The sequence below is a fragment of the Phascolarctos cinereus genome, unplaced genomic scaffold, assembly GCF_003287225.1.
Source record: "Phascolarctos cinereus isolate Bilbo 61053 unplaced genomic scaffold, phaCin_HiC Scaffold_4;HRSCAF=312, whole genome shotgun sequence".
Lineage (NCBI taxonomy): Eukaryota > Metazoa > Chordata > Mammalia > Diprotodontia > Phascolarctidae > Phascolarctos > Phascolarctos cinereus.
The window spans coordinates 48,579,195-48,606,079 of NW_027555847.1; the positions used below are offsets into that span (position 1 = coordinate 48,579,195).

The 26,885-nt window shown below is 36.7% G+C and overlaps 1 non-coding gene across 1 annotated transcript; it reads right to left on the reverse strand.

Moving 5' to 3' along the window:
* Positions 1-23,709: 23,709 nt before the first annotated feature.
* LOC144457228 (U6 spliceosomal RNA) lies at positions 23,710-23,816 on the reverse strand. Its single transcript, XR_013486554.1, has one exon. It is a non-coding gene; the product is annotated as a U6 spliceosomal RNA (small nuclear RNA).
* Positions 23,817-26,885: the final 3,069 nt, after the last annotated feature.

The following is a 26,885-nucleotide window of genomic DNA, read 5'->3' on the forward strand; positions in this document are numbered from 1 at the left end:
TGGAACTGGCAAGGTGCTGGTGCCCTGAAAGAAAATAAAAAGAGAAGTTGAGAGAGTAGCAGGTTCAGGGCAACAATGATGTGTTCATGAGTGCTGTTTCAGAGATGTCAAGTATGAGATGTCAGGGGAACAGACTTTTAATGATAAATGTGTTAATATTAGCTTTTAATTAGACTAGTGTTTGGTAGATGAGAATCAATGAAGAACACTAAGTGAGTTGATTACATTGCTATGTCCTCTAAACATGTCCTTATGTGAGACCCACTGCCTGCATGAATTTGCAAATGGGCCCAATGCATAGAATTGATTCTTCCTCCCATGCCTGGTGAGATTTGACCCCAGAAGCTTTCATGATTAAAATGCTAGAGACTGCCAATATATCTAATAAACTACCCCCATGACCACCACCAATCTTACCCCATGGCAACCACACTTTCCCAATCAGCAGAGTTGTAACTAAGGCATAGGGACTAGTACTTTCCTCTAGGGCATAAAATGTGGAGAACATGCCAACAGCAGCAAACTGGGACATTGACTGTCCTCACACATGCACCACCCATAAATATACAGACACATACACTTACTTCTCTAACCACTGAATCCCAGTGACTTCAATAAAACTGTGAATAATGAATTCTTTCATGTTTTTACTGTGTAATTTTACTTAGTAAATATTTTTAGGATCTTGACAGAATACATGGGATAAGGGAACCGTAGTCAAGATAAAGCTTTATTCAATTAATGGACAATATATATGGATACATGTCTGTCTACATGTGTGTATGTGTATGTATATATGTCTGTATGTCTGTATGTTTGTATGTAGTTCTATAGTAAAGGCATGAAGTAATGATAGCCTGAAACAGGTTTTTGGCAGTGTCAGAGGAGAGGAAGGGGCATATGTGAGAGATTTTATGAAGGTAGAAATAGTAGGATCTGACAACTGATTGGATATATGGGAGTAAGAAAAACTGAGGAATCAAAGATGTTGTAAGCCTGGGGGACTGGAAGGATGATATTATCCACAGCAATAGAAAAATTAGAAAGAGGGAATTAATTACGGAAATATAATAAATTCAGTTTTGGTTATATTTAGTTTAACATGTCTGTGATATATCTAGATCAAGATGCCCAATGGGTAATTGGAGATGTGAGAATTAATGATAAGGATTGAACTGGAAAAAAAATATATCTCAGGATAATCTACAAGAATATAGCATTTGAGGGGGCTGAGCCAAGATGGTAGAGTGAAAGCAGTGACTTGCTTGAGCTCTCCCCCAAACCCCTCCAAATACTCATAAAAAATGGCTCTAAACAAATTCTGAAGCAGCAGAACCCAGAAAAAGACAAAGAGAAACAAATTTCCAGCCCAAGACAACCTGGATGATTGATCAGAAAGGTGTATTGCGCCGGGCTGGGAGTGCAGCACAGCGCAGCAGCGTGGGCGTGCAGGCCACAGCAAACCTGGAGCAGGCCTCAGAGGACTGAATTGCTGGCAGCTGTGGAGGTGTCGAGACTCCTCAATCCACGAATGCCAAAGACAATTTAGAAGGTCAGTGGGAAAAGTCTGTTTCTGTCGGTGGTCAGAGAGGAAAGCGGGGTCTCAGCTCCATTCCCCAAGAGCCTGGCCCTGGGGGGGGGGCAACTGCTTCCTGAGCTTCTGGCCCACAGACTGAGGGGGAATCCAGTGGCTGATCAGAGAGGGACTGCAGGGATCTCTTTGCCAGTGCTGAGGCAGGAATCTCTTGCTTTACCCTTGTGTGGATCAGGGTCACAGTTCTGTGCGGCAGTGCTGGGGTGAGGAGGAGCACTGGCACAGTGGAGCTTGTAGTGGCTGTGGAGAGAAGCCCCTCCTCCCAGTTACAGGACAGAAAGGAATACTTGTGGTCACAGGCCAGGAAAGGAGTAAACACCTCACCCCTTATCATACCACCTTGGAAGAACTGAAAATTTACAGGTCCCTACAAGTATCTCTGAAATACACAAACCCCTGAAGCTTGGGACAGTACACTCTCCACATTGGAAGCAGACTCTTACCTTAACAAGGAGTTTAAAACTCAAGTAATTGGCTGGGATCATGAGCAAGCAGCTCAAAAAGAGTCAGACTATATTATCTTACTTTGGTGAAAAAGAAGATCAAAATATACAACCAGAAGAAGACAACAAAGTCAAAGCTCCTACATCCAAAGCCTCCAAGAAAAATATGAATCAGTCCCAGGCCTTGGAAGAGCTCAAAAGGGATTTCAAGAACCAAGTAAGGGAAGTAGAGGAAAAACTGGGAAGAAAATTGAGAGTGATGCAAGAAAATCATGAAAAACAAGTCAACAGCTTGCTAAAGGAGACCCAAAAAAATACTGAAGAAAATAACACCTTATAAAACAGCCTAACCCAAATGGCAAAAGAGGTCCAAAAAGCCAATGAGGAGAAAAATGCCCTAAAAAGAAAAATTGGCCAAATGGAAAAGGAAGTCCAAAAGATTACTGAAGAAAATACTTCCTTAAAAATTAGAATAGAGCAATTGGAAGCTAGTGACTTTATGAGAAATCAAGACACTGTAAAACAAATCCAAAAGAATGAAAAATTAGAAAACAATGTGAAATATCTCATTGGAAAAACAACTGACCTGGAAAATAGATCCAGGAGAGAGAATTTAAAAATTATTGGACTATCTGAAAGCCATGATCAAAAAAAGAGCCTAGACATCATCTTTCAAGAAATTATCAAGGAAAACTGCCCTGATATTTAGAACCAGAGGGCAAAATAGAAATTGAAAGAATCCACAGATCTCCTCCTGAAAGAGATCCCCAAAGGAAAACTCCTAGGAATATTATAGCCAAATTCCAGAGTTCCCAGGTCAAGGAGAAAATATTACAAGCTGCCAGAAGGAAACAATTCAAGTACTGTGGAAACACAATCAGGATAACACAAGATTTAGCAGCTTCTACATTAAAGGACCAGGGCATGGAATATAATATTCCAGAGGGCAAAGGAGATAGGATTACAACCAAGAATCACCTACCCAGCAAAACTGAGTATAATCCTTCAGGGGAAAAATGGTCATTCAGTGAAATAGAGGACTTTCAAGCATTCTGATGAAAAGACCAGAGCTAAACAGAAAATTTGACTTTCAAATACAGGACTCCAGTGGAACATGAAGAGGTAAACAGGAAAGAGAAATCATAAGAGACTTATTAAGATTGAACTGTTTACATTCCTGCATGGAAAGATGATATTTGTAACTCATGAGAACTTTGTCAGTATTAGGGTAGTTGAAGGAAAAAAATTATGTATGTATATATAGATAGATAGATAGATAGATAGAGGACAGGGTGAGTTGAAGATTAAGGGGTCATATCTGGAGAATAAAATTAAGGGATGAGGGAGGATGATACTCGGAGAAGAAAGGGAGAGGTAGAATGGGGTAAATTATCTCACAAAAAAAACAGAAAAGAAAAGTCTCTCACAGTGGAGGGGAAACAGGGGAAGGTGAGAGGGAATGAGGGAATCTTATTCTCATAGGATTTGGCTTAAGGAGGAATAACATACACATTCAATTGGGTATGGAAATCTGTCTTACCCTACAGGAAAATAGGGGGAGAAGGGGACAAGAGAGCAGGGGGGTGATAGAAAGGAGGGCAGATTGGGAAAGAGGGTAATCAGAAGCAAATACTTCTGAGGAGGGACAGGGTCAAAAGGAAGAATAGAATAAATGGGAGGGCAGGATAGGATTAAGGGAAATAGAGTTAGTTTTTTACAACATGTCTATTAAGGAAGTGTTTTGCATAAGTGCACATGTACAACCTATGTTGAGTTGCTTGCCTTTTCAATGAGGGTGGGTGGGGAGGGAGGAAGGGAGAAAATTTGGAACTCAAAGTTTTAAAAACGCATGTTTTTTAAAAAAATGTTTTCACATGCAACTGGGAAATAAGAAATACTGGAAATGGGGTACAGAAGTCTATCCTGCTCTACAGGAAAACAAAAGGGGAAGAATGTAAGAGAAGGGAGCAGGGAGAGGTAGAAGAGAAGGCAGATGAGGGGAAGGGGTATTCAGAATGCATGCCATCTTGGGGTGGGGGGAGGGGTGAGAAATTTGGAATGCAAAAACTTGTGGAAGTGAATATTGAAAACTAAAAATAAATAAATTTATGTTAAAAAAGTTTTAAAAAAAGAAAAAAAGAATATAGCATTTGAATTCATGAGAGGTGATGAGATAATTAAGTGAAATATAATAGAGGAAATAGAGATGAGAGGACAGGACAGAATCTTGGGAGATCTATATAGTAGTTGTAACCTGGATGAAGAACAAGCCGAAGAGACAGAGAAGGAGCCATAAAATAGGTAGGAAAAAGACTAGGAGAGCAATCATGGAAACCTAGGGAGAAGAGAGTAATAAAGAAAAACATAATGGTGCCAGAGGCCTCAGTGAGGTCAAGAAGAATTCAGAATGAGAAAAAAGCCATTAGATATGGTGATTAAAAGGTCATTGGTAATTTTGGAAGGAACAGTTTTAGTTAAATGATGTGAATTCAGAAGACAGAACAGAGTTAAAATTTTTAAGAGTGAAATAAAAGGAAGACGAGGTCCCTATTATAGATAGCTTTTTCAAGGAGTGTAGCAAAAGAGAAGGAAGAGTTCTTAGATGAGAACAAGGCAGGTTCCATGGCTCAAGACAGAAAAAGGACATGTTTGTAGGTATTAGGGAAACATCCAGTAGAGAATGAAGATTGCTAAAACAGTAAGGAAATGGCTTCATGATTTTCTCCATCTTTCCTCAATGTCATGTAAATAGGAGTAAAGGCAATGATTGGTGGTAGTAATACAAGGCTAGCATTTGGCAAGGCAAAAATCTTAAAAACAAAGCAAAACAAAACAAAAACTTTCATTTTAAAAACTTGCATATTATTTTATTTTCTTTGAAGTACAATTTTTATTTTTCCAATAACATATAAAATGATTTTAACATTAATTTTCTTTAATTCAAAGTTTCAAATGTTGTCTCTTCCTCCTCTGTCTTCCCTCCTTGAGAACACAAGCAATTTGATATTGATTACACATGTGCTGTCATGCAAAACATAGTTCAGTATCTGCTGTGTTGCAAAAGAAAATAAATAAAAAACAAGAAAAATAAAGTTTTTTTGAAGTAGGATTCAATCTGCACTCTCACTCCATCAGTTCTTTCTCTGAAGGGGGATACAATTTTTCACCATAAGTCCTTCAAAATTATCTTGGATCATTGTATTGCTGAGAATAGCTAAGTCATTCACAATTGATCATCTGTACAATATTGCTATTACTCCCTACAAAGTTCTCCTGGTTCTGCCCATTTCATTTTGCATTAGTTCATGTAAGTTTTCCAGGTTTTTCTGAAGTCTGCCTGCTCATTATTTCTTATAGCACAATAGTATTCCATCATGATCATATACCACAACTTATTCAGCCATTCCACAATTGACAGGCATCCCCTAAATTTCCAATTCTTTACCATCACAAAAAAAATGCTATAAATATTTTTGTACATATAGGTACTTTTCATTTTTCTTTGATCTCTTTGGTATATAGACATAGTAGAGGCATTGGTGAGTCAAAGGGTATGCATAGTTTTATAGCCCTTTGGGTGTAGTTCTAAATTGCTCTCCAGAATGGTTGGATTACAATTCCAGCAACAGTGCATTAGTGTCCCATTTTTTCTACATCCCCTCCAACCTTTGGCATTTTCCTTTTCCATCATATTAGTCAATCTGATAGTTGTGAGGTGGTACTTCAGAATTATTTTAATTTGCATTTCTCTAATCAATTGTGATTTAGATTTTTTTATGTGAGAATGTATAATTTTCTTATCAGTTGGGGAATGACTCTTATTCCTATACATTTGACCGAGTTTTCTACATATTTGAGAAATGAGGTCATTATCAGAGAAATTTGCGGTAATTTTTTTCTCCCAACTTTTCTGTTTCACTTCCAATCTTGGCTGAATTGGTTTTGTTTGTGCAAAAAACATTTTTTTTAATTTTATGTAATCTAAATTAGCTATTTTACATACCATAATGCTCTTTACCTCTTGTTTGGTTATAATTTTTTCTCTTATCCATAGATCTGTCCGGTAAACTATTCTATACTCTCCCAAATGCTTATGATATCACCATTTATAACCGTTTTTTGGGGTTTTTTTTGTTGGTTTGTTTGTTTTGGCTAGGCAATGGGGTTAAGTGACTTGCCCAGGGCCACACAGCTAGTAAGTGTTATATGTCTGAGGCCGCATTTGAACTCAGGTCCTCCTGAATCCAGGGGTGGTGCTCTATCCACTGTGCCACCTAGCTGCCCCCACCATTTATATCTAAATCATGTACCCATTTTGACTTTATCTTGGTATACAATGTAAGATGGTGGTCTATACCTCATTTCTGCCAAACTGCTTTTCAGTTTTCTGAGTAATTTTTGTTAAATGGTGAATTCTTGAACCAAAAGTATGAAAGTATATAATTTGTCAAACATTAGATTATTATGGTAGTTACTACTGTGTATTATGTACATCATCTATTCTATTGATCTATCACTATATTTCTCAGTACCAGAGTGTTTTGATGAGTACCATTTTGTAATACAGTTTAAGAACTGATACTGCTAAGCCACCTTCCTTCACATTTTCTTCATTGATTGCCTTGATCTTTAGTTCAATGAATTTTGGTATTTTTTCTATGTGTATAAAGTAATTTTTGATTATTCAGTATGGAACTAAATAAGTAAAATAATTCAGCTAGAATTATCATTTTTTTTATTATATTGGCTTGACTTTGTTGTTGTTCAGTCCTGTTTGACTCTTCATAAACCTGTGGACCATACCATGCCACTTCAATCCATACAAATTACTTGCAAAGATACTGGTGTAGTTTACCCTTTCCTTATAGAGGTTAAGTGACTTGTCCAGTGTTATACAACAAGTAAGTGTCTGAGGCCAGATTTGAATTCAAGTTTTCCTGATTCCAGGCCTGGCACTCTACCTACTGTGCCACCTAGCTGTCCACAAGGATTCTTGGTTATATTGTTTTGAGGGGAATGGGAATAAGAGCAGTCAGTGGGAATGAAAAAAAAAAGATTGAACAATGATAACTAGGGGTTGAGAATCACTGAGATGGGGCACATATGATAGGGTAGAAAGTTTGTTAATCACTGAGGAATGAATTCTGGTAGGTTACTGTTATCCATAGGTCTTTGACCTCAGGGAAATTTTTCTCAGAATGTGTGGGAGGGAGAGTATCTTGAAGATGCTCTGGCAGGGACAAGACATTGATGGAGTTATAGATATATCAAAAAGAGTATTTGGAGTGCTTTAGTGAGAAAATAGAAATAGCTCTTTAAGGGAGAGTTCTAGGGCCCTACTCCTCAAAGGCTAATATGAGAGCTGTAATACAGTCTTGGTTCTTGGGGTCAGCATTTGTTCTTTTATTTTAGGTGAAGGAAATTGAAAACTACACTTTGCAAATTTCAAAAGTTCTGAAGAGCAAGTCATATGTTCCTGAGAGTTGAAAAGTCTAGAAATCAATTCTATGCCAAGTTTTGAAACTAGGTCAGTGGTAGCTTGCTTGTAGACCTGTGATACAAACTTCCATTTTTAACCCAGTTGTACCTGTGTTTAAAATTAATTTGGCACAGATCCCAAGTTTGAATATGAACTTGGTGGTAAAAATGGAATGTAGAAATTGCCTATGCTCCAAAGACACCAAAGAAAGATGAAAAGGACCCATATGTACAAACATATTCATAGTAGCTCTTTCATAAAGGCCAAGAACTAGACATTAGAAACAGTTCCCATCAGTTGGGGAATGGCTGGACAAATTCTGGTGTATAAATGCAATGGAATACTACCATGATATCATAAATGAAAAAAACAAAGGTTTCAGAGAAACCTGAGAGGCCTAAAAAATTAGAAGAATAAGGAGAATAATTCATACCATTAACATCAATAGCATAAAACTTATCAGTTTTTAAAGCCTAAATAGCTCTGATCAAGGCAATCACCATTATAAAAGTCCTTTGTATTTATGATAAAGAATGTCACTCATTTCCTGAGAGTTGTTGGAATGATATACAGAATATGACACATTTTCTTGGACATGGCCAATAAGGAAATATGTTTTCCATGACTATGTTTATTTGTTACAAGCTTTCATTTTCTTTCCACTTACAAGTGGGGGATTAAGAGGGAGAAAGCAATAAATGCTTATCTATTAAAAAAAAAAAGCTCATCATTTTATTTAAATCAAATTGGGGTGCTTGTCATAGGTTGGTAACAGTGTAAGGAGACATTCAGAAAGGTTTGATCTAATAGGACATTAAAGAAGAAATAACTCAAATCCTCGAGGGTATTCTTAGAACCTTTAAGGTGACATATAGTCTGCCCCAGTCCAGGAGTTTTGGAATTGTTCTATAATTTTTCAAGGCTAAACATTAATCTCTATTTCCCACCAAGCTACATTCCCTTACATTTCTCTATCATGACAGCAGAAAACTCTTTCTCCTAGAAGAGCACTTTAGGCCTAGAAATTAAATCTCAGAATTACCCTCTTCCCCTGGGACCACTCCTCTGATTAGAAAGTGGAGGACTCTTCCCAGAACTTCCATTTAAAATTCCACACCAGTCATTTCTGCATTTCTCATCAGGTTATACTCCTCTGGACTTCTCCCTCATATCCCACACTCCACTACTCTCAACTCTACCCTGCCCCCATTCCAGCTTCCTGTTATGTGTGGTCTTCATCTTTAAAATCAGAAAATATCTTTCTTTTTGCTTAATTTGTATTCTTATCGCTAAGCACAGTTCCTAGCACATAGTAAAAGCTTATTAAATGTTTGTTGCCTGACTGACTAAAAACTGAATGAATGGCTGATCTAGGACTCAAAATCAAATGAGTGTTAAGTATTATCAGTCTATGGAGCTTGGACCATATAACAAGAAATGAGAAGCCTTTGAAAATGTATTAGCAGGAGAATTGAAATGCAAAAAAGAAAAAGAAAAGAAAAACAAAGCAAGCCTCAGCTATTATACTAGGATTGATTGGAAGAGAATGAGAAGTATGGTCCTGTTCTTCTTGTCAGCCTTCCTGCATTCATTCACATTCAGACTCTGGATCTTTTGGGTTGTCCCTAAGTGCTTGTAGTTTCCATTTGGGGGTTACAGATGATTAAAAACTTCTTAAATTAAATGGTTACATTTGCCAAGATATTTTCCCATTGCTCCTCAAATTCTGTTTTTGCTGTATTGAGGGGCATGAAAATCTTTAAAGCTATCTACTTTCTCTAGGCCCAAAGCTCCACTGGAGAATACTGGTTTCTGCTGTCCTAGTAACCATTCATTTTTATGTCTTCCCTGATGTTAGAGCCCCAAAACTTAGGAACTCCACACTGGTCACAACTTAAATCTCTAATCATAATAATTCACAACAAATATCTACTTCTAGACAAGTCATTGCCTAAACTGCTGTGCTTTTCATCATAAATCCTGCATGTGTACACCTTCTATTGTGAAGCCAGCAATGTTTGGTCAAAAGCATAAAAAGTAGGTTTTAACCTTCTTTTATAACTTCAGTAGTAATCATCAATTACTGGAAGCTATGAGCCCCTTTCATCTCCCAAGCATGCCTGCCTGCCTTTCATGTCCATTGTCTTCAGGCTCTGACAGAGGGAGAGACAAAAGGCAGAAGACACCAGTGGTTGATACTGGTTAAGAAATGATAGAGGGGGTCCCTTAAAAGAAGAGCAGTCTTCCCCTGGTATACAAATTCTTAATTTTTAATCTCTTCACTGCATCTAGAGAAAAAGAAATCCAAGATAATTTTAACATTTCAAACCTGGGCATCTTGAGTGATGGAGACATTCTTGACAAAAATAAGAATGTTCTGATGAAAGAATTACTTTTAGGAAGAAGAGAAGATTGTAGTTCTAAAGACAGAAAGTATGTCAGAGATATTCTAATGTAGCCCCCTTAATTTGATAAATGAGGAAATTGAGGTCCTGGGAGAGCTAATTGATTTACCCAAGATCACTTAGCTAAAAAATGGTAGAGCTGAGATTTGAACCCAGGTCCTCAGACTCCAAATCCACCAATTTTTCTATTGTATGATGCTGGTACTCAGGTGATAATCTCATCTTGAATTTGAAGCAAGTGCAAGTCACCTAAATGGAAACATCCATCAGGCAATTAGTGATGTAGAAGTAGAGCTGAGGAGCAGAGTCTGAACTAAAAATAGATTCAGTATTCATTCCCATGCAAGTAATAGTTGAAGTCATAAGACTGGAGAGATTCCTTGCCAGTCTTTTTTTTTTTCCCTGAAAATTCTTCCTTAAAGGAATAAGGACTGAATCTGAAGGTAGACACATTTAAATATGGGAGTTAGAAGAGGAAATAATAAAGGAAACATAAAAAAGAACAGTCAGAGAATTAGGAGAAATAGAATGATGTTATTATACAAGAATGAAAGGTTTAAGAAGATGTGGGGGAGTGCTCAATGGCAGGAAATATTTCAGAGAGCTCAAAAACATATCAAATGACTTTCTAAACAAAAGTTTAGAATTGTGAGTGTAGATTTAAAGTTTTAGGAATATATGAGTGAAATAACAACAGTGAATATGAACCACTAGTTAGATAAAGCTTCCAGAGCAAGAAAGGAGATAAATAGAATGGTCACTACAGAAGGCAACAGGAAACACAATACTTAGGCAACATAGGGGAGATATGTGTATACATTTTTACAGAAAGAAGTAAAGAAAGAAGGGGAGTACATGAGAATTTGAACATCATTGAGATCATTGAAAGAATAAAGTCCCTTATGAGTGAAGTGGTAAGGAAACTGATGATATAGTTATGGGTGTGTGTGTTAAGTCTTTATTGAATAGAAACATGGCTTTATGAGTAGACAAGGGAGATACTTTGAAATGGAGGTGGCAAATATTACCCTTCTATATTCACAGTTCTTTGTACTTCCCTTATATCATTTACCACCTTTAATGTTTTCATTATAGGTATTTTTGTATCCTATACCATAAATAAATAAGGCTGTAAATATATACTTATGTATTATACTATGTTGAATATACTTATAACATAGTATATGATACATTGTGCTAGATATATTTTGAGGGCACATGTGTATATATGTATATATGCTTAGATGCAATTGTATACATACTGTATGTATATTTATACTTAAATAATTTTTATGTAAGAGTATTCAATAAATTTAAATTAGTAGGCATCCGGGTAGTATTGTGGACTGAACTTACACTCAAGAAGAACTGAGTTCAAATCCTGTCACAGGCAGCAACTATGATACATTATGTGATCCATTATTCTTCAATTTCATTGTATGATGTGATCCATTATATCCTCAGTTTCCTCATCTGTTAAATGAATATAAAAATAGCTACCTTGCAGGCTTGTCATAAGGACTGTGTGAAATAACATACATAAAGCCTTTTGCAGAACTTAATGTATCATATAAATGCTACCTTTTATTATTATTCTCTTCTCATTTTAATTATTTTATTCCACTGCAGAACTTAGCACAATAATGAGTAGGTACTCAATAAATAATTTAAAGTAGAATTATTATGGGATGCTACAGATATTTGGTTTAAGTCTCTAAGATACTGAGGCAACAGTCTTCCATAAAATTATAGGCATAGTAGTTTCTCAACAAATGGTTAAATTGAGTTGAATCAAAGTGTATCCTTTTGGATATTATTAGAGATAAGAATATGAGGTAAGATGGATCATTAGTTGGATTCTGTATAACCTTTCTTATGGATAGTAGAGTTAGGTGTTTAAAGATGAAGGAGCGAAGATACAGAGAATAGTATGACTTTTGTCCAAGGTCCTAGAGTTCCTGAGATAAAACACTCAACTTTCATAGATGAAAGAGTGATCTAGCTTCAGATCCCTGGATTCTGTCTATAGAATTTAAATGTTACTACAAAAGGCAATGTTTAAGGTACAGTGTTGAAAATCAGCTGTGAAACATAAAAAGAGTATTATTATCAGGGAAATGACTATATTATTAGAAATTATCTCTATTAAATTATTTTTATTAATAAATGCATGGTATAATTTCCTCTGCCTAAGATGAATGTAAATATTGGGCTTAATTAAGATAGAACAATGGTTCCAATTCCATGATATTATTTATGCTACTGTCTAATTATTTGGTGAACAATTATTTTACAACATGAAATATTATGTAATCATTTATGCAACTGAATTATGTGTCTGTGTGACATGAGATGATTTGACATAGATAACAATTATTAAAAACTATCAGATCAAGAAATTGCAATCACTCCTGTGGCCTGGGCAGGTATCTCCCTTATTCATTCAGTATCTCATTTATGTCTAATGGGCTTTGCCTCACTCAAGTGAGAACTTGAGAAGCCCTTAGCTTAAAAAGGTCAAGGTCTCTCACTGCATCCAGGGCCATCTCCAGTTATCCTGATCTATATCTTGCTACTAGACTTAGATGACTCTGGAAAATAAATTGAGGCTGGTGACCTTGTACAGCCCTCCATCACTCAAATCAAACTCAAATGCAAGTCATGTCATCAACTCCCTGATGTCATGGTCTTCCTCAAGAACAAAGGCCAAACACAACAACAACAACAACAAATGTCTTATCTTCTCTATTCCTCAGCATAGGATTGCTTTCAGCCAGTGTTTTTCCACTTCACTGAATGTCTTTCATATGTATATATGTGTTTTTATATGAATTATATTAATTACCAGAGAATAGGGCTATCACTTCTTTAGTTAGCTTTGTGCCATGCCATGAACAGTATTTAGCATGAAAATAAAACAAAACAAAGCAAAATTTTAGACAATATGGTGGCCCATTTTGGTACTCAAGGAACAAACTATCAGAGAATTGGATTTGCCTAGGTAGGTAATACTTAATTTGGGGTGTTTAGGAAAAGTGGATGTCTATGACAGGACCAGTATGTAGGCATACTCAAACTAGACACATAACTGGGACCTCCCCATGGAGTGATTAAAGCACCTTAGCATGGAAAATGTGAAATAGCTGGACCCCTAGTACTTCATACATGAGAAAAGATAGAGCACTCATAGAGTGCAAATGGGTCCTGAAATATACTACCACAATTTGTGAAAAATTCTTTGAGATGACATGTCATGCCACACATAACGGCATGTAAAATGTTGGGTTAAGAAAAGAATACTGAAGGCTTTTTAAAAATTTTAATTTATGGCAGAGCAAGATGGTAGAGTAAAAGCAGTCACTTGCTTGAGCTCTCCCCTAAGCCCCCCAAATACCTGTAAAAAATGAGTCTAAACAAATTCTAGAGCAGCAGAACTCACAAAAAGACAGAATGAAACAAATTTCCAGCCCAAGTCAACCTGGATGGTTGATCAGAAAGCTCTGTTGAGCCAGGCTGGAAAAGGAGCACAGTTCATTGTGGGCCAGGCCTGGCAAAGACAGGAGCCCAACAAACCCATCACGGACATCAGGGGAATGAATCAAGGGGAGCTGTGACAGTTTCCAGACTTCTCAACCCATAAATGACAAAGACAACTTAGAGGGTCAGTGGGAAAAGTCTGACGAACCTGGGTGAGAGAAGAGTGTGTTCTAGCCCTGTCCCTAGTAGCAGCAGAGGTTGCTTTCAGAGGTCTCAGCCCACACATAGCAGAGGGATCGAGTGGCTTCTCAGAGGGGGACTGCAGGGATTTCTTTGCTGGCTCTGAGGCAAGATTCTTTTGCTTTCCTTGTGCTTGGATCTAGGGTACAGTTCTGGGTGGTTGTCCTGGGGCAAGGAGGAGTGCTGGTATGGTGGAGCTTGTGGTGTTGGAGAGGGAATCTTCCTCCCAGTTCAAAGGCAGAAAAGAGTGCTTGTGATCACTCTTAGACCAGGTCACAGGCCAAGAAAAGAGGAAAAACCTCTTCTTTGATCATACCATCTTGGAAGAACTGAAAATGTACAGGTCCCTAGAAGTATCTCTGAAAGCAGTTGTACAAAATCCATGAAGCTTGGGACAGCACATTCTCCACATTGGAAGCAGACCCCTACCTTAACAAAGAGTTGAAAAGTCAAGTAATTGTCTGGGAACGTGAGCAAACAGAGGCAAAAAATTCAGACTATAGAACCTTACTTTGGTGACAAAGAAGATCAAAACAGATAACCAAAAGTCAACAAAGCCAAAGCTACTACATCCAAAGCCTCCAAGAAAAATATGACTTGGTCTCTTGCAAATGAAAGAGCTCAAAAACAATTTTGAAAGTCAAACAAGAGAAGTAGAGGAAAAATTGGGGAGAGAAATGAGAGTGATGCAAGAAAATCATGACAAATGAGTCAACAATTTGCTAAAGGAACCTCCCCCCCAAAAAAAATACTGAAGAAAATAATGCCTTTAAAAATAGAATGGAACAAATGGAAGCTAGTGACTTTATGATAAATCAAGACATTGTAAAATAAAACCAAAAGAATGGTCTTGCTGGCTCTGAGGCTAGCTTTCTATTCACTACATCATCCTACTTCTGAAGATTATAGGATTATGGAAGTGGAGATCTAGAGTTGGGATGCCTCTCAGTGACCTCATTTTGCAAACAAGAAAACTGAAAAATAAATATAAGTGACACAGTTAGTAAATGACAGAACTAATTCAATAATAGGTCTTTTGTTCTGGAACCAGTATTCTTTCCATCAGTCATACTTGAGCTCCTAGGAGGATTCAGAACTGGTTTAAAGATGGTATCTGGAGAATACTGCTTAATAGACCACAATCTATCTGGAAAGAGATCTCTAGTGGCATCCCCTTTAGGGCATTGTCCTTCATCTTTCAACATTTTCATTGATTATTTGGATGAAGACACAGATGTCAGATTTGAAGAGGGGAGCCTCTCAGTAAAATAAGGTTCACAACTTCCTGTAGTTCTCAGTTTTAGCCCATCTCCACCACCATAAACAAGCATTAAGACCTTGTCCTGATGATCCAAATTGGTGAAGTTAGTGTTGAATTTGGAGAATTTAGAGAAGGCAAGTAAATAGTGACCTAACTGCATGGCACTGGAGAGGATATTAGTATGATACTATGTGTGGAAACTTTAAGGGGCATTATAGCATATATTTCGGTAGAGTTAGATTTGCCTCGGGTGAGTTTTAACTCTAATATTAGTGATATATTAAGGTAACATGTAAAGGTAGGTTCCTATAGCCTGTGCATGACATATATCCAGTGTCCTAGGGCTTCTCCACTGCTGTGTAGCTCTTAGAGCTTGGTCAGACATCAAAGATGCCAACATTATCTACTACATCCCAGGCGATAGCCTTGACTTTTGTCTTGCCACTAGACTTTGATGACTCTGGAAGAGAGAGTGAGACTGATGACTTTGTGCAACTCTGCCTCACTTAAATTTAATTCACACAAGAATCAAGATGTTACCTTGTGATGTCACTGTTCCTCTTTGAAAAGGAAGGATCAATAATAAAACTTCCCTACTGAGCAATTCTAGCATATATGGAAAAGTAATAATGGAATTTTTGAATATGTAAGATATCTGAGTGACCCAGTTTTGATCCTTCAGTAGTTTCTGCTTACCAAACAAAGGAGAATTTGCCTGTGGAATGGTTTAAGTGGACCTAGAGTTATTGAGGTCTGGTCTGGATGATTTCCAAATTCCTTTTCTGTGTTAAATCTTCTCATACCATAATGAATGCATGAACTTTTTTTTTCCTGAAATAAAGATGCAAACGCTAAAATGAAATATTTGTAGCTTTATCTTCCCAACTTTTTATTGTATTTCTATTATTTATTATTTATTCTATTATTTATTAATTATTATTTATTCTATTTCTATATTGCTTCATAGCATGATGTATTGGAAAGAACACCAAATAAGAAGTGAGAAGACCTTGGTAGTAATCCTGACTATCTCATTTAACTGGTTTTGTGACCTTTCACAAGTCCCAACTTCATCATGTAAAAGTGAAGGCATTTGAGTAGAGTATCTATGATGGCTCTTCCTGCTCTCAAGTTCTATAATACTTTGATATGTGCCCTTTATAAGAAGCTTCTGATGATTACAGTGGAAATCAGTAGAGTGGGCTAGTGCAATATGATAGATGAAAGGAGCCAGAGGTCGTATGCTAACTTAGTTGCTAGGTGACTCTAAGCAAGTGATTTATTCACTGCATGCTTTACTTTACCTATCTACAAAATGGAACTTGAATCATTTTTCCCTCTTCTTTATGACTGACAAATATGGAGACAATAATTTAAAAAGTTCTCTGCATGAATGAGCTGCATGAATGAGTTGGCAGGCTTTCTTTCCTTGAGGAGCTTAAAGAAAATTCTAAATGGCCTTTTGCTGAGTACCTTGTAAATGTATATATTTACATATATATATATATATATATATATATATATATATATATACACACATATACATATGTATATATTATATACATATATATATATATGTATATATATATACATATGTATATATATATATACATATATATATATATATATATAATATATATATATATATATATATATATATATATATATATATATATATATATATATATATATATATAATATATATATATGCTTTTCCAAGTATAAATTGCAATAATGACAACTGAGAGGCCTTTCATTCTTGAATTTCTATGATTTTAAAAAAAGACATACATATATATCTGTATGTGTGTGTGTGCATATATATATATATATATATATATATATATATATATATATATATAAATTGGAGATTTATTATTTTACTTTTAGTGTGGACATTTGATTTCCCTTAGATGGTTGACTTCTCAATATGAAAATATCCTCCTCCAATGCACATTGAGAACTCATCTGTAATTTATCCTTACCTGCCTAGAGGACTGAGAGATTAAATTACTTTTCAACAGTAACACAAAAGGTAGTTTTATGGTCACAGTTTGGACCCAAACATCTTTGATAATGAGGTTGGCTCTATATCCAAAATGCAACCTTGCCTTTTAATTTATATTTTATGATTGCTGTTGTGTCCCCTTACCTCAATCCTTGGCAATCAAATAATCCACCCCATGAACACATGCCTAAGTCCCAAAGTATGCCTTTTGGTGTCTTCTTTTCCCATAACCCTCTTTGAGACTTATTGTAACCTGATTTCACCAGAATAAAGTAAGGGTGGGATGGGGAGAGAAGTTGGTAGCTTATACAAGGCCTGATTTGTTTTAGATCTTTGCTGCTCTCTAAGCCTCTCTCCCTTGTTCCACAGAAGCAACCCTCCCCTTGATTTTATTGTGCAATGTGATTTAAGTATTGTGGCTACTTGATTTACCCTTGTAGGCCCAACCATCTCTTCCACTTAGCTGTTGTTTTTGTTGTTTGTCCTTCATTCTCAAAGAGGACCATGATGTTAGCAAGGTGATTCCCTGACTTGCAAGTGAATTGGATTTAAGTGACAGAGGGCTGTGCAGAGTGACCAGTCTCACTTTCTCTGCCAGAGCCATCTGGGTCCCATGACAAAATACATATCAAGATGACTGTAGATGGCCCCCAATGCAGTAGGAGACCTTGGTCTTTTTAAAATAAGGTCTTTTCCAGTTTGAATTTGGCAATCCTCATTCAGTAATTAAGACTAGGTAAAAAATGAGACAAAGAGTGGCCTCTTTTGCCTAGCACAATGAAATAAAATAAATTAAAATAAAAATCAATTAAGGTGGGGAATATCCTCAGGGTTTCTGGCCAAAACACTATGAATTGAAGTGGCATTTCAATTTACCAATGAGCCTGGGGTTGGGGGAGAGAAGAAACTGCCCTCCTCCCTTATTTGAATCAACACAAGGTTCCTACAGGGAAGGAGAGTAGTTTTAGACAGGAATGGCTTTTTTTTATTATTACTTTCTTCAATATCAGAAGCAAGAGGTATGGTTTCTATTTTTTAAAGAATATTTCTATCACAGGTACTCTAGCTGAGCTCTTATTTTTTTTTTGTTCAGGGGAATAATTTCATGGCATGTCCCTTTCACTCCAAAAATTTAACACTTTTTGACGTAACAAGGTTCTGTGCTAAGGGGACAGGTGCAACTTTAAATACACAAGAATATAAACAATAGAAATTTCCTGATCCCACATCCTAACCTTGAATTAAACAAGCTACTGAATTGTCATTTAATTCATTCCCAATTTTCTGTTCAGCTGTGTATATTTTTCAAGTCCATACTGTCAATATTAAATTGTAAATTCCCAGATGAAAGGGTCCATGATTATTAGGATATTTCCCACAATTCCCAGCATCATTTCCCATCTAAAGCTGCATAATTTTTATTGACGATTTTTAAAATTAATAATGATAATAGCTAACATTTATATAGTGATTTAAGTTTTGCAAAACAATTTACATATATAATCTCATTTGTTCTTCAAAATAAAACTGTGATCTAGGGACAGTTATTAAAGGTGAGGAAAATGAGGTCTTTTAAAGTCCCTAGTGCTTTTCTTCTGAGATTACCTCACCTTTACATTGCCACTGTGTATATCTTGTAAGAACACGATTATTTGCATGTTGGGCTCCTCATTCAATTATGAGCTCCTAGAAGACAGGGACTGTATTTTTGCCCCCCCCCCCTTTTTTTTTATCACCGATGCACGGTCACATGGATCTTAAGAGGCCGAATAAGGATTTGAACCATATCTTCCTAATTTCAAGCCCAAAACTCTATCAATTTCACCACCTGCCTCACTTGCCTTTTGTAGATGAGGTACAGTGACTTTCTTGTCTCTGTTCTGACCTTTCAATTTGACCTGCCCACAGCTTCCAGGTGAAGCTTTCTGCACCTCCTTTCTTATCACAAACCCTGTTCCAGAAAAGATAATGCTTTTCATACTTTTTGTCTTGCAAATAACCTAACCCTGTGCCTTTTATATGACATAGAATCCTAGAACTTTAGAGTTACAAAATATTTCGATGATTGTCTTATTCCACCTTCTGCCCCCTGCCTGAAATTCTTTCTAAGGCTTTCTTCATAGATGGCTATTTGTCTTGGTACTATGTTCAGAGGGTTTATATGGTCTGACTTGTCAAAAAAAGATAGAAATTTGATCTGTGATTTCACTGGTGTAGGGAACTCCCAGGTCAGGTTATTTCTGCTACTAATGCAAGTCTGCAACTTTTTGCCTTAGAGAGCTGCCTACAGAACTAAAAGGTTAAATGTCTCTTCCACAGTTACACTTTGATGGTATGTCAGAGATGGGACTTGAATGCAAATCTTCCTGGCATGGAGACTAGCTCTTTATCCCCTCTGAAATGCTATATTTGAGCAAAAGCAGGTCCTAAATATGTTTTCTTTCATTTTTTCCCCTTCTAAATTTAGTCTGGAACCTACAAGAACTGCCTTAACTGGCTCACATTGATTTTTCCCAGTTTTGGTCCATTCAAAGTTCTACCATCTCTCTCAACAGGAAAAAATAAATAGACAATATCCATTAATTTGTAATAAATATTAGGAAGTTCAGGAATGGAATCTTTTTTCTTACCGCTTCCTAGACATAATTAGGTACAAAAGGAGGTCAAGATTTGGCTTTGAATGGGTGCCTTTTTTTTTCTTTTAAAAGGCTTTGAAAAGAGTAACACAGTGTTACATGCATAGTCCCTGAAACAAACATTTCCTTGATCTCACAAATTCAGGTAGCAATGGAATGTGCTGCCTAGGAGCCGGTCCTACGAAGATCTGTCACTGGCTGTAACCAGCTATCACATCTATATAGCAGAACTTGCCAATGAAAGCAACTTGGCCGTAGACCAGAGATTCCACTGGGACCTGCTTCTCATTTCGTAGGAGCTGCTGCATGATGTTCTGAAATCAATAACTTTGCCTTCCAGCTGCCTTGCATTTGACTCGGTTCTGCCACCCATCTTCATTTCCCCAAACCATCTCTTCCCTTTGGGTATAATTTTCCAGTAGTTCCATGGAATACACTGAAGGAGGGCAATTAGTAAAGTGAAGGGATATAGCAAGGGTTTTGTGACACAGCTCAGGGGTCTCACCTTTGTGCTCTCTAAAATATAAACCTCATTTCTTTATTTCTATTAGTTAATATACTCACATTTTTGATAATAGAAAGCGCTTTCCTTTCTAAAACTCTGCTTCTGCAGAGTGGAAGGAGGGAGGCTCATTGAGAAGTGAGAATGCTTCAGAATTCATACATTCTTTGACTTGGCAGGGCGTGGCAAGAAGAATTATTGCTCCTTGACATGATGCCCTCATAATCACTCTCTGTGCTGGCTTCATGAATGATAAGCAGACCTTTACCTCCCTCTAGCAATCGTGAAGTGTGAATGGGGGTTACTTAAAAAGTAACTACACCTCCTTCAAGGATCAGTTCCTATCCTACCTTTTCCAGTCAGCCTTCGCTGAATTCACTGTGGTGGTTCTGCCACCCATAGGAAAGGCTTTATAATTATTATCTGATATTGATAAAATTTAGAGTTTACAAAAGTTTTTATATGAATTACAATAATAGCTGATCTATATATGGTTCTTGTAGGTGTCCACATTTATATTATATAACAATAATAATTATTATTTCTCTCGATCCTCAGGTATTATTATACCCTCTTTATAGATATAGAGACTGAAGCTCTGATTGTTTAATTTACCAAAGGTCTCAGAATCAATAAGTGTCAGATGCAAGATTAGAAATCAGGTGGCCTGATTCCAAATTTATCACTTTGGCTAGTACACTAAGCTTTTGTTCTCAACTTGAAACTTGCAATGGCCTTGCAACGGAGATGAGAAGTTTATTTCTTTTGTTCTAATTTTAATTTCTTAGTCAAAAGATTTGATGCTCAAGGATTTTTAGCAACTTAATTAGTTACACAGAGTCCTACATAGGTAGAAAGTGGAACTCCAACTCAAATCTTCTGATACGAAGTGCATTGTTATTTCTGCTGTACCATGCTGTCTTTGTTTGAATACTTGTGAGATGTACCTAACGAATACCAATACAAAGCATTTAAATGATTTGGATGATTGCTGGAATCAATCCACACATCTGCCAAATAATCACTGGAGCACATGGATATGATCAGTAAGGAATCTGTCAGTAATTGTGTCTTTTGCCTCTTTCTGCATCATTTGTAGTAATTGGGATTTCATAGGAATCTGTGGGTTAGTGTAATTTGGAAAGTATAAACTATAAATTTAATCAGTCATTTTATTTCCATTTACTGTTAAGTGCGTGTATTTGTGTGCATGAGTGAGTGTGTGTGTGTGTGTGTGTGTGTGTGTGTGTGTGTGTGTATGGTCTTTGTGGGTTATGTACATCTGCCTGATTCTGTCTAGTGTAGCTTACAAGAAAGTATGAATAAATATTTCTAGTGCCCACCTCTACCCACCCTTCTCTAAGTGAGACAGATTCCTGCCAGGATTAGAAGCAAGATATTGACACAAGAGGCTGGCCACTCTTCTCTTCTCAGAGAAAGAATACTTACTGCATTATATCTCTCCACTCCCCTCTATTATTAATTCTAGGGAAAATAATTTTTAGGTTCCATATGAACTCTTGACCACCATACAGCAATGGGGAAGGGGTTTCCAAACAATACATCCAAGGTCTGACTCTCTCCCATCAAATGTCAGACAAAAATGATATATAATGACTAGTAAATAAACCCATTTATCCTAGTTGCTAATAAACAGAAATCAGAGAAGTTTAGATAAAGACAAAGTATAGAGTAAATAAGCTCTTAACAGTGAGAGTGATATATATCAGCTAAACCAAGAGGAAGAAAGACCCAGATTTCACATAAGGGATTATTTCTCAAAGTCACTAGTGTAGCAAGCTAAGGATGAGTACATGATAGAAGTGTCAGCTTCTTCCCAGAGTATCTTTTGCTCATCTTGGAACTCTCCCTGAAGAGAATATGGAACTTTACATCTTCTCTCTGCAAGGTGAAAGCCAGAAGACCCAGATCCCACCTTCTCTCAAGCTTAGCAACTCCATCCCTCATGTAGACAAAGAGCATTGAGTATCCCACCTAATTACAACAGTTAACTACAAATAGGCTTGAGCACCTGGTTGGTTACACTATCAATGCTATTTAGTTTGATACATTAATGGACCTGTGTTATCATTGGTGAGAAACCTCACCCATTATACAGACACAACTATGCTTTTCCATACTGTCCACAGGTCATCCCTGGAAAGATCCATCTTTATTCTTGTGACAAAGGTCTCTTATGACATCTTTTATAGTCTTTCTGTAACATAATTCTTGATTAAGTGGATGTTGCAGCCTACACATGCCTACCAGGAGTCTCTCTCTATTTCCTTTTGAGTGACTGTCAAATTGACATACAGACAGACTGTACAATTTCACAACCTGTAGTCATGCAGCATTTCTGGAAGAATATTATTGTTAAAATTATGGGCTTTTGTTTACAACAGAATCCCAGGATCACTAAAAGAAATGAGTATTTTCCAAAAGACAGACTGCTCTGCCTTTTTATCTCGTCAATTCTGAGTCCATATCATGATCCCTGTATATTTTCTAAGATAAATAGACAAATAGACAGGAGAGAGAGAGAGAGAGAGAGAGAGAGAGAGAGAGAGAGAGAGAGAGAGAGAGAGAGAGAGAGAGAGATTCTAATGGAGCAGATTTATGGGTTGTTCATTCAGTGGTATATCATAGGATAATATATTAAAGTTCCTGGAAAAACTTAAAATACCATATATGAAATTTCACACACACACACACACACACACACACACACACACACACACACATATATATATAATATATATATAATATATATATATATATATATGCATATGTGTGTTATATGTAAACTTTTGTACATATATATTTAAACACAGGTAGAAAGAACACTTATATGTCATATACAGAAATTATGATGGATAGTTAATGGATCTATGTTTTCTTTGGTGAAGTTAATTCTCTGATCATGAAATTCTCTTGAACCCTGCAGGTTAGCATTTCTAATTTATAGCAGAAACTGAGTGATCAAATGACTTGCTCATAGTCCCATAGTTAGTAGGTCAGTCAAGAAATAACCACTTATTAAGCTCCCACTACATGCCAGGGACAGCACTAAAAAGCTAGGAATATATAAAAAGGCAAAAGATATGCTCTCAAGGAGTTCTTAATCTGATTGAGAAGATAGGATGTGTGTGTGTGTATACATATATATATGTGTGTGTGTGTGATATATATGTGTGTGTGTGTGTATATGTATATATATATATACGTGTGTATACATATGTGTAAGTATGTATGTATGTGTATATATATACAAGAAATGTATGAGAGAAATTTAGAAAATCAACAGAGGAAAGATGCTAGAAGTAAGAGGGATTGGGAAAGTATTCCTGAATAAGGTGAGATTTTAACTGGAAATTGATGAAAACAAGGAAGCTAAAGGGTGTGGGTGAAGAGGGAGAAAATTCCAGACATAGGGAATAATCAACACAAATGCCCAGAATTGGAATAATTTGGGTAAGGTACAGGAAGTAAGCCAGTGTCATTGGATCACAGAGCATATGTGTGTATATGTATGCGTGTTTGTGTGTGTGTGTGTGTGTGTGTGTGTGTATGTGTGTGTAATTCTTTATATACAGTTCTTGCTCTGGATGCAGATAGTGTCTTTCTTTATATGTCCTTTATAGTTAATTTGGGTATTTATAAAAAAAATATGGAACACTTCATGAATTTGTGCGTCATCCTTGTGCAGGGGCCACGCTAATCTTCTCCATATTGTTCCAGTTTTAGGATATATGCTGCTGAAGTGAGCAAATCCAACTCACAAGTCAAGACATCACCTTCCTAATATCATTGATCTTCTTCAAGAACAAAGAACAAACAACGATTTGTGAGTAGTCATGGCTGCTCCACGGGGGACCCAACTGGCCAGTTCCAGTTGGGCTATCTTGCTCCTTCCTTCCTTCCTTTCTTCCTTCCTTCTTTCCTTCCTTCCTTCTTTCCTTCCTTCCTTCCTTGCTTCCTTCCTTCCTTCCTTCTCTCCCTCTGTCCACATGGAGAATCATACCCATACCCATGTGGGTGCTCTGCCCAAAGGAATATGAATTTTGATCACTTAAACCTTAGAAGATATCTTGGAGTCCAATGAGACAATACAATTAACTTTGCCGTCTCATGTAGTTTGATTTTTTTTTTTTATTAAGGGTGCCATCCTTTGACTCACTTCTTAAAGAGGCTTATTCAATGAATGGGCATTGCCTCATTCAAAGTGACAACCTGAAAAGATCTTAGCTTAAAAGGGCCAAGGTCTGCCACTGCATCTGGGGCCATCTCCAGTTATCCTGATCAAAATGTAGCCACTGGATCCAGATGGCCCTGGAGGAGAAAGTGAGGCTGATGGCTTTGCACAGCCCTCCCTCACTCAAATCAAAGTCCTTTGCAAGTCATGTTATTATGTCCCTGATGTCATCGTCATCTTTGGGAACAAAGGACAAACCAGACGAGTTTCACTTATGACTTCTTCAAATGGAGCTCTGGAAAACCAAGCTTTGTGAAAGCCCATTGAGATTTCGCTCTGGCTGTTACTGATTAACCAATAATAGGTCCTGGCCCAGGCTTGTTCATGGTTTGGGTTTTGATGGCCCTGAGCGAGTACAAATTGCAATTATGTCTGTTCTGGACAGAAACCTTTAGGGTCTTCCCCTCTCAGGTATCTATGTCTATGTCTACATCTATTTCTGTATCTGTATCTGTATCTATATCTCTGTATATATGCGTATATCTATGCATATGTATGTGTACATATGTACATATAAATACGTATATAACTACATGCATACATATATACATATAGTAGACAGTAGGCAAACCGAGCCATCTTTTGCTTCATTTCTTATCTAGCCTTAAATCACTGACTGGGTGTCGCCTCAGACAAACTGAGACCTGGGAAAGACCTTAAATTGAATAGGCTCTGGTCTCCCACTGCATTTGTGGGCATCTCCAATTGTCCTGACCTATGTTTTTCCACTGGACTCAGATGACTTTGAAGGAGAGAGTGAGCCTGATGACTTTGCACAGCCCTGCCTCACTTAAGTCAAACTCACTCACAAGTCGAGACATCACCCTCCTGATGTCATTGGTCCTCTTTGAGAATGATGGATGAACAACAGCAATCTGTGGGTATTTATAATTGTCAAAATAACGTATTTGCTCGAACTTGTTCTTAAAACAATATTGCTATTACTGTATACAATATTCTCTTGGTTTTGCTCACTTTGTTCTTCATTATATCATACACTATCTTTCCAAGACTAATATCTTTTATGTGATTATGGGTCTCATTTATGAGACTCTAGTATTCTAGTACTTGATGCAAGCAATGCTGTCTGTACATGGAGCAACTAAGTTTTTTTTCCTTCAAATATGTACACATATGTGTGTACATATATGTATGAGTATATATGCACGTATATGTGTGTATATACATTGTGTATTTTAAAGTCAGATATGGATACCTTCTTCATTTAGTTGATAGTATACCAGCTATAGATTCATAAAAACAGGGCTTAAATATTTGTTTCTGACAATTATTACATGTGTGTATTAGAATGTTTAGGTTGTGACTATGGATAAGTAGCCACTCTGAGCATCAGTGATGCTATTTGTAAAATGGGATAATTATATTGCCTGCTTTAGGGATTGTTTTAAGGCTAAAATAAAATGCTATGTATAAGATGCTTTATGAAGTTAAAAGTGTTATATAATGTTAGGTATTATAATAGTAATGAGTATTATTACAAAATCATTTTATTTATTATTACATTAGTTTAATCATTATTTGATTTGGGAGTTAGCTAACGATTCTCATTTTCCTGGTTAACCAATTATGCGTCCTTTTGCTCAATTTTATTTTAAGCCAGAGAAAATCCACTCAAGGAGAGAGAAGCTATGCATTACTTTTAATGTATTTGCTTTCAGGAAGACACAGGGAAAGTATCGGATGTGAATTTTCGCTTCTTTTTGTAACACTTTTATCCTTCTTACAGATTGGCTGAGCCAACCGTGCACAGTGTTTGATCTTAAATTATTTTGGTAGTTCATGATGGAATATTTATGAGTGAACAAATTAGGAGGGGTGTTCGACACATTCTTATGTATTTTTCAAATCTTTATGCTATGCTCAATATCTTTGAGGCCTGGTTCCTTGACTGTTAATAAATGGCTCAATCACTGCCTTCCAGCACCAGGAGTCCAGTGCTTGCTTCAAACTTGCTGCATGGTTTGTGATACAACAAAATTACTTTCGTCAGTGGGTAATTAATATATGTAATTTTACCTGCCCATTCCATTATACTAACGTATTATAATAACCATGAGTCTTAGTGAGAAATGTTCATTGTCAGCTATAGTAGAGCTGAATTATAAACTTTCCTAATATCCTGAAATGTATTACTGCAGAGAAGCACTTCAGATTATGAATAACAATCAAGAACAGTCAACTTCATATTCAAAACTCTCTAAATATCCTCGAGATAGGAAGGACCTTAAAATGCAATGTGCTCCCCCTGCTCCATGGATCATAATCAGTGCAGGCAAAACTCCATGATGAAGCCATCGAGACATGAAGATGATGCTAATAAATAGCTGATGGTTGTATAATGTTTGAACAATTGCAGAGCAGCTAGGTGGTACAGTGGATCGTGTGTTGCATGTGGAATCAGGAAGATCCAAATTCAAATTCTGACTGGGGATCACTGGGGATCCTCATTCAACCACATAAGCTTTCAGAGCCTTAGTTTTCACATCTGAAAAGTGGGGAGTAGTAATACATGTGGTAAGTATAAGGGTTGTTCTAAGGCTTGAACGAGAAAGTGCCTGTTAAAT